Source organism: Arachis hypogaea, chromosome 11, assembly GCF_003086295.3.
Source record: "Arachis hypogaea cultivar Tifrunner chromosome 11, arahy.Tifrunner.gnm2.J5K5, whole genome shotgun sequence".
NCBI classification, from domain to species: Eukaryota; Viridiplantae; Streptophyta; class Magnoliopsida; order Fabales; family Fabaceae; genus Arachis; species Arachis hypogaea.
In genome coordinates, this window is record NC_092046.1 from 98,989,939 (window position 1) to 98,997,333 (window position 7,395).

General features: G+C 38.8%; 1 non-coding gene across 1 annotated transcript; it reads left to right on the top strand.

The window, feature by feature from the left end:
- Positions 1–6,742: 6,742 nt before the first annotated feature.
- LOC112725253 (small nucleolar RNA R71) lies at positions 6,743–6,849 on the top strand. The gene has a single exon (XR_003164373.1). It is a non-coding gene; the product is annotated as a small nucleolar RNA R71 (small nucleolar RNA).
- The last annotated feature ends 546 nt before the right edge of the window (positions 6,850–7,395 follow it).

Consider the following 7,395-nt stretch of genomic DNA (forward strand, 5'->3'; position numbering starts at 1 on the left):
AAGGAGGGATGACAGTGATCAAGAATGAAGAGAATGAGCTTATTCCTACAAGAACAATCACAGGATGGAGAATGTGTATAGACTACAGGAGGCTCAATACTGCTACAAGGAAGGATCACTTCCCCCTGCCTTTCATTGATCAGATGCTTGAGAGGTTAGCTGGTCATGCATTTTATTGCTTTCTAGATGGCTATTTTGGATATAACCAAATTGTAGTGGACTCTCAAGATCAAGAGAAGACAGCATTCACATGCCCCTTTGGAGTATTTTCCTACAGAAGAATACCTTTTGGACTTTGCAATGCTCCAGAAACTTTTCAGAGGTGTATGCTTTCAATTTTTTCTAATATGGTTGAAAAGTTTATTGAGGTATTTATGGATGACTTTTCTGTCATTGGTAATTCTTTTGAATCCTACCTTAAGCATTTATCTCTTGTCTTGAAACGGTGTCAAGAATCAAACCTTGTTTTAAATTGGGAAAAATGTCATTTTATGGTTATAGAAGGTATTGTTCTTGGACACCAGATTTCGAGTAAAGGAATTGAGGTTGATAGAGCAAAGGTGGAGGTAATTGAAAAATTACCACCACCAACTAATGTTAAGGAAACAAGGAGTTTCTTGGGTCATGCAGGATTTTATAGAAGATTTATAAAGGATTTTTCTAAAATTGCTAAACCTTTAAGCAACCTGTTAGTTGCTGATGTTCCTTTTGTCTTTGATTCTGATTGTCTGCATGCTTTTGAAACTCTGAAAGCAAACCTTACCTCTGCTCCCATTATAGCTCCCCCTGACTGGGATTTACCATTTGAGTTGATGTGTGATGCCAGTGACTTTGCTATAGGAGCTGTTTTAGGACAGAGGCATGGTAAGCTTGTACATGTCATTTACTATACCAGTCGTGTGTTAAATGATGCCCAAAAGAATTACACAACAACAGAAAAGGAATTATTAGCTATTGTGTATGCTGTTGATAAGTTTGGGTCCTATTTACTTGGTTCTAAGGTTATTGTTTACACTTACCATATTGCTTTGAAGTACCTTCTAACTAAGCAGGATTCTAAACCAAGATTAATCAGATGGGTGTTGCTCCTTCAGGAGTTTGATATTGAGATAAAAGACAGGAAATGGTCAGAAAATCAAGTAGCTGACCATCTCTCCAGAATTGAGAATGAAGCAGGAGAACAACCACCCACAGCTGTGACTGAGACGTTTATGGATGAGCAATTGTTCCTCATTCAGCAGGCTCCATGGTTTGCAGACATTGCAAATTATAAGGCCATGAATTTTATCCCAATGGAGTACAGTAGGTGGTGCGGTATTTATAACCCACAAACTAACCGGCAAGTGTTGTACCAAGTAATACCTCAGGTGAGTGAGGGTCGATCCCACGAGGATTGAAGGACTAAGCAACAGTGATTGATTAATTTACTTAGTTAGGCAAATAGAAAGTAGTACTTGAGAGTTTAAAGACATTAAACAATATAAAGAATATTGAAGAAAGGCAAGTAAATACGTTGGGAATAAAGTATGGAGAAACAGTTAAGGCTTCAGAGTTATCTATTTTCCGGATTGACTTTTCTTATTAATTTATTTTAATCATGTAAGATTTAATTCATGGCGAACTATATGTGACTAGACCCTAATTTCTTAGACCTTCCTAGTCCCCTCTAAAATTCATCCACAGCCAATTCCTTGGTCAATTAATTCTAATTAGGGGGTGAAGTTCAATTCTAGTTATATGCCACAGAAATCATAATTATCCAAATATAAAAGGATTATATGTCACGTATCCCGCTAAATTCAGATAAATTTAAGAGAAGTTGTTTTCAAGCTATTGTTCAAGTAAAGAGCTTTTCCAAGTTATACAAGAACTCAATTAGAAAGAGGGCCATACTTCCATTCCACCCAAATTCATAAAATATAGAACAAAAACAATTCTTAAATATAAATCAAGACATGAATTAAAATAGAAAAATAATAAAATCAATCATACAATAGACAGAGATCCTAACCTTAACAGTGGAGGTTTAGTTGCTCATGGCAAAGAGAATAAGGATTCTGATAAAATGTATTTTTGTAGTTTGAGTGGAATAATGTTGTGTTGGAATCCCCTGTTGGAATCTCTTTTTATATCTAATCCTAATTAATTTAAAATCTATCTTCTAAAACTAAAATAATATCTTTTCCTATTTTAAAAATTAAAGTTTTAATCAGAATTAATTAAAGCAATCAGCATGTCTTCAATTGACGGATGGGGACTACTTGCTTCGTAGGGTCCACGCCTAACTTGGAGTGGGCATAACCATTCTTCTGTGAATCTCCCTTGAGTCTCTGCTATCCCTTGGCTCTAGTCTGTGTTTCTGGACCGAAAACTGGGTCGAAACTCGGCCTGAAATTGCCCCCAGCATTTTCTATGTTTTCTGCATGTCGCGCATGTCACGTGTACGCGTCAGTCACGCATACGCGTCGATGGTCTTCTTCGTGTGTCATGCATACGTGTCAGGTACGCGCATGCGTCGCTGAGCAACTTCACTTTTCACGCGTATGCGTCAAGTACGCACACGCGTCACCATGGACAGCTCCGAATCATGTGTACGCGTCAGGCACGCATACGCGTCGCTCCTCACTGGTCAACTCCTTGGTTTCTTCTCTTTCTCTGTAGAAACTCCATCAAATCCATCCGAATGCTACCTAAAATAAACAGAAGTGCACAAGACTCAAAGTAGCATCTATAGTGGCTAAAAGATAATAAATTCTTGATTAAAGTCAACAAATTACATGCAAATTTACTAGGGAAATATAAAAAAGATGCTCATGCATCACAACACCAAACTTGAATTGTTGCTTGTCCTCAAGCAACCAAACTAATATAGGCTTAGAATGTGAATTTGCATGAGAATGAGAGTTTGATTAAGCTCATGTCTCTTCTTATAGTGGGGTTTACAACTGTAATCCAAAATAGTTTTGGCATCTCACTCTCCTTTGAATCAGAAGAATGTTACTGTCATTCAAAATTAGAATCCGGATAATATTATGAATTCTCTGATCTTTTGTAACTCAATTTAACCCTTGAAGATAGCAATTTTTCTTTTCTTTGGTGATTTGGACCTTGAGCCCATCCATGACTTTAAATGTTTTGTCTCAAGTTTTACTTGACACAAAAACACCACAAGCACTTAACTGGGGAACTCTCTTTAAGTTCTGATTTTCCTTTCAGTTACTCCCAGACAGTGGTGCTCAAAGCCTTTGGCATACTCTGCTAATTGCAATTGATCTTGACTCTAAATGTTTTGTCTCAAGGATTACTTGACACAAGAACACCACAAGCAAATAACGAGGGAAACAACTCTTTGAGCTTTTAATCATGTCTGACCTCCCGAGTCATTGATGCTCAGAGCCTTGGACCTTGCTTTTATATCTCTTTTTTTTATATCAATGCTGTTTCTTTTGCTTCAATGATTAAATTTTTGTTTATTTTAGAGAAGTCATAATAATTCTCTAAATTCCTGTTTCTTGTACATCAACATTCTTTGATTCAAATTTAAATATGTACTGTTCACGTCATGCATTCTGAATCATAGAAAATACCACCACATTTGAATAAATGAGACTTTTCTAGAAATTACACTTAAATTCTCATGCAATATATCACTTATTTTTCTTTTTCTTTTTAGATTCAAGTTCAGTGAGCGGTACATGAGACAAATAACAGAATGAAACTAATTCTAAGAACTAAAAGTACTAATGATCATGCAGGAAAAACAATAAAAAACAGAAAACAACAAAATAAGAATGGAAGAGAAATAGAATAAACGGAACTCAACCACCTTAGTTATGCTGGTGGCCATCTCATTCCTCCATGAAGAACATTCATCTTCCTTTGGTGCTATGAAAATAAATAGAGAAGCCATAAGCGTAGTGACAACACCAAACTTAAAGGTTTGCTTGTCCTCAAGTAAAGAAGAACTGAAAATAAAAACAAATAGTAAGATAAAAGAGGAATAAAAGGATACAAGAACGAGAGAGAATTAGGATTAGGGGTGGATGATTTGAATTCAGGCGTTGAGGGGTTTAATTTGGGCGTCGCATGCGACGCGTACACGTAAGGAACGCGAACGCGTGGATCGCGCTAATTTCAAGCTACGCATACGTGTCTGGGACGTGTATGCGTGGATGGCCAGGATTGGAAAATGACGCGCACGCGTTAGGGATGCGTACGCGTGATGATGTTTGTGCACCCAGCACAATTCCAGCCCCACACCATCATAACTCTCTGGCCAAACACCTTTTACGCCAATTTTTCAGGGTCACGCGTACGCGTCTGGGACGCGTACACATGATGCGGCTTGTGCTTCCAGCATAGTTCCAGCGCTACTCCCACTCAACTCTGTTAAATTTTATTTTTCACGCACACACCTATGACACGTATGCGTCAGTGACGCTTGCGCGTCGTGTGTTCGTTTTTTTTTTTTGTCGCCTGAAGTGTTTGGTTCCTGTTATAAAATAGCTGCATGATCAGAAAAATAGTAAAAACTCAATAAAAATCAAATAAGTAAGAAAACTACTACTAAAAAAAATAAATAAGGATACGAGATTATCGGGTTGCCTCCCGACAAGTACTTCTTTACCATCACTAGCTTGACAGGCAGCTCCTCTAAGGAGGAGGATCATAGGGGCTCAGCTCTTCACCCCTTACTTTGAAGTTCTTTCCTGTGTCTCCATAAATTAGCTCAATATGCTCTAGAGAGAGGATTCTGTTTACTGTAAAAATTCATACTGGATTCCAAATCAACACCACCTTTAGTGGGGATCTTTTTGTTTCTCCATCCCTGGGTATTTTCTTCTTTTTGGGAACCTCCTCCTTGGTGGATGATGCATTCCCGACACCAAACTTAGGTTTGGTATTAGGAGGAATTTTATTGATTGTCACCAAAGGAGGTTTGAGCTGCAGATTCTGCTGTCCGTCATTAGGGGGTTCTTGAAGGTTTGGTTCAATAAGCTCAGTCTGCATGCACCTCTCTTCTTTACCTGCTGAATGTATATCTTTGAAGACATGAAAGACTAGTTGCTCATTATGTACTCTGAGCACTAATTCACCCACTTCTACATCAATTAGAGCTCTCCCAGTGGCTAGGAAAGGTCTTCCTAGGATTATAGAGGCATTCTCATCCTCTCCTGTGTCAAGAATCACAAAATCTGCTGGGAGGAAGAACTTACCCACTTTGACCAAAATATTCTCCACTAATCCGTATGCAGGCTTTATAGATTTGTCTGCCATCTGTAATGCTATCCCTGTGGGTTGTGCCTCTTGGATTTGCAACTTCTTCATCACAGACAAGGGCATTAAATTGATGCTTGCTCCCAGATCACATAATGCTTTCTCAAAGGTTGTGCTCCCAATGGTGCATGGAATTTGGAAGCTCCCTGGATCCGGCATCTTCCTTGGCAAGTTATTCTAAATGATAGCACTGCATTCCTTAGTCAGGACCACTGTCTCATCTCCTTTTAAAGGCTTCTTCTTTGACAACAATTCCTTCATGAACTTGACATAGAGAGGCATTTGCTCCAAAACCTCAGCAAAAGGAATATTGATTTGCAATTTTCTGAAGACTTCCAAGAACTTTGAAAACTGCTTGTCCTTGGTCTCCATTTGAAGTCTCTGAGGATATGGCATTTTAGGCTTGTACTCAGGAGCTTTTGGCAATGTTTGATAAGTGTAAAGAGAGTCTGGGAATGGGTTATCCGCACGCTTTGGAGGGACGTGCTCCACTTCTTCCTTCTTCTCATCTGAAGCTTCTTTTTCAACTAACTCTCCATTGACCTTGGTCTCAGAGCCAGCTACTTTACCACTTCTCAATTGAATAACCTTGCAATCTTCATTTTCAACTGGCTCCTCATTAACTTGTGCTTCTGTACTTGCCACTTGTCCACTTATCAAGGTGATAGCCTTGCATTCCTTTCTTGGATTTAGAATTATATTACCAGGAAGGCTATTAGTGGTCCTCTGATCAATTTCATTAACTTTTGTGGCTAGTTGACCCATCAGAATCTCCAAGTTCTTGATTGATGCTCTGGTTTCCTGTCTAAAACTTGTCAATATTGCTTCTAAATCATTGTTCTGTTGGGGTTGAGAAGTTGCTTGCTGAGATGACTGAAACTGGCGGTTATTAAAATTTTTCTGTTGAAAACCACCCTGAGAATTATTATTAAAATTCTGTGGCCTCTGAGGTTGCTCTCTCCACCCAAAATTTGGGTGATTTCTCCACCCCTGATTGTAGGTCTGAGAATAAGGATCATTATTGGGGTTTCTAGGAGCACTCCCTATGTAATTGACCTGTTCAGAAGAGCATTGAGCATATTCATAATTATCATTTTGCACAAAATTACCTGTCATGTCATAAGAGATCTCTTGAGATGGGTTTTGGGTGTTGATAGCTGAGACTTGCATTCCACCCATCTGTCGAGTAAGCAGACTTATTTGCTGAGACATAAGCTTATTCTGAGCAAGAAGAGCATTAAGAGCTTCTACTTCCATAACACCCTTCTTCTGAGGACACTCAGAGTTTATAGGATTCCTGTTAGATGAGTATGAATATTGGTTGCTAGCAACCAATTCAATCAGCTCAATAGTCTCCTCCGGTGTCTTCTTCTTGTGCAATGAACCACCTGTAGAATTATCTAAGTACATCTTGGATATTTCACCCAAGCCTTCATAAAAGATATCTAGTTGGGTCCATTTGGAGAACATATCCAGAGGGCATTACCTAGTCAGTAGCTTGTACCTCTCCCAAGCTTCATAAATAATTTCATCATCCTTCTGCCTGAAGGTCTGAACCTCCACCCTAAGCTTAGTTAGCTTCTTTGGTGGGAAAAATTTAGTAAGAAACTCAGTAACAACCTTGTCCCAAGTATCCAAACTCTCCTTAGGTCAGGAATCTAGCCATAGCTTTGCTCCATCCCTCAGAGCAAACAGGAAGAGCATGAGTTTGTACACCTCTGGGTTCACTTCATTTGTCTTCACAATATCTCAAATCTGCAAAAAATTAGAAATAAATTAATTTGAATCTTCATGGGGAAGACCATGATACTAGCAGTTTTATTGCACCAGGGTGACCAATTGTGGCTTCAACTCAAAGTTGTTCGCAGCTATATGAGGCACCAGAATGCTTTTTCCATAAAGATCTGTAGTAGGAGCAGAGTAAGAGCCAAGCACTTTTCTTTGTTGATCATCCCCATTCGGATTTGCCACATTGGCATTAACAACATTATTGTGATCCATAGTAGATTCTGTAGCCTTGTAAAGTCTTGCTTGTTGCAAACGTCGCCTACAAGTCCTTTCAAGTTCAGGATCAAAGTCTAAAAGAGGTTCCTTGTCTTTGTTCCTGCGCATAAACAG